This window comes from Mus pahari, unplaced genomic scaffold, assembly GCF_900095145.1.
Source record: "Mus pahari unplaced genomic scaffold, PAHARI_EIJ_v1.1 scaffold_4807_1, whole genome shotgun sequence".
Classification (NCBI taxonomy): Eukaryota; Metazoa; Chordata; class Mammalia; order Rodentia; family Muridae; genus Mus; species Mus pahari.
The window spans coordinates 94,504-96,461 of record NW_018391701.1 but is presented as its reverse complement, the minus strand read 5'-3'; positions in this window follow the sequence as shown (position 1 = coordinate 96,461).

Genomic DNA, 1,958 nt, shown 5'->3' with positions numbered 1-1,958 from the left:
TGTCTGGCACTAGCAAGCTTCACTGTGGCTTTCTTGGTTAGAAATCTGCCTGACACTTTCAATGAAGCCAAGTTCCTAACCTTCAGCATGCTTGTGTTTTGCAGTGTTTGGGTCACCTTCCTCCCTGTCCAACATAGCACCAAAGGGAAGGTCATGGTGGCTGTGGAGGCATTCTCCATCTTGGCCTCGAGTGCAGGGATTCTAGGTTGCATCTTTATCCCCAAGTGCTATATTATTGTGTTAAGACCAGATAGAAATTGTATACAAAGATTGAAGGGTAAAAATCATTCCAACATCTTAAAGTTTCAATCACATATATAATACTACCACAAAGTCTGATCACAATACTTCATTACTCTAACCTACAAATAATACAATTCAATGTACTATTTCTTTCTATACACGATTACATTATATTTGTTCTTTAATGTTTTGGGTATTTCTTTTAGCAATGTTAAGAATATTGTATTATCTGTTTTCTCTTTTATTACCCACATTAGAAATTAATTTATACATTTGAATATGCATATTATGTGAGTTAATTTATATATGTGATTTGTTTCTGGGTAGGTCATAATTCATATTTTAAAAATAAATGTTAAGTATGTAATCAAAATGTAAATTGTGTCTGTTTGGGAGAAATAGTGGAGAGTTGAGAATTGATTATTTTTGAATGCTGAATGAAAATTAAAGATGCATACATACAGAGAAAAAAACATTTTCCACATCATACTGTTTAAAAAAGCTTTTACTCTTGGGTAATAATGAAATTCTCCTGTCCAAGTGGAATGTCTGTATACTTATGAGGCATTTGAGCCATTTTATTAAACAAGTGATTAGAAGTTGGAAGCAAAATTACTGAACATTGAAAGATGACCTAAAAAAGATTCAAACATTCAGGTGTTTAATAACATACCCAATTTTTTAGTTTCAGAAATCTATTGAGTGTAGCACAGAATGCATAATAAAATACTCTCATTATATATATATATATATATATATATATATATATATATATATATATATATAAAGTTTGATATTATGTGAAAAAATGAAACATTAAAAAATTAAAACAGAATATTGAAAAGAGGTGTAGTGTTAAAAATTTATTTCATTTTCAGTAGGAGCTATCTTGGAAAGGTTAAAGATATCCAATTACTTTTACTGGAGACAGACTGCAGTGTTGGATGGCTATGATGGCTAAACTCTGAATTGCAGGGTTTTCAGTAATCTTATCTCCGTATTCCTTTTTGTAATGGTTATGACTTTCCTGCTACAATTAATCAGTTTAATGATTTCTGGGCATTTGCCCACCCTATTGGGCAGCATTTTTTGCAGATCAATAAATATTGATTTATTTTGCAGACGACACTTCTAGTAATACTATGTAGACAAATCAATGATTTCATAATTAGTAATAATGATTTTATAGTAATATTAAATGTATAAAAATAATTTTGAACCCTTTATAGTATGAAGTATTCAACTTCATTTTGATAAACCTTCATGATTCACAGGCTAATTATACTAGGATAAGAATGTTGGCTTGGAATAAATTCACTATCAGGGAGAACATTCCCTCTAGGTTAGCTGTGAAACCATTATCTGATAACTGGAGGTCATAAACTGGGAATGGACAATTTATTGTAGGTGCAAGTTCACATGTATAAAACTTCAAAGCTAATGAGAAACAAGTCAGATGATTTGCTTCTTGGTAAAACCATGCTAACTCATGACATAGGAATTATGGTTTTAAACTTTAGGTGGATTTATGGAGGTAGTAACTGAAAATAAATGTTTAGTTAAGTACTAGGTTTAATGGAAACACATGTAAATATTCGTTGTAAGTCTCATTTTATTACTTGAATTATTGTCTTAAACTTGCTATGAATTTATGGTTTGTAAAAATGTTTGGAAGACCATGTGGTCAATTCAATATAGAAAGTATAAGAACTAAG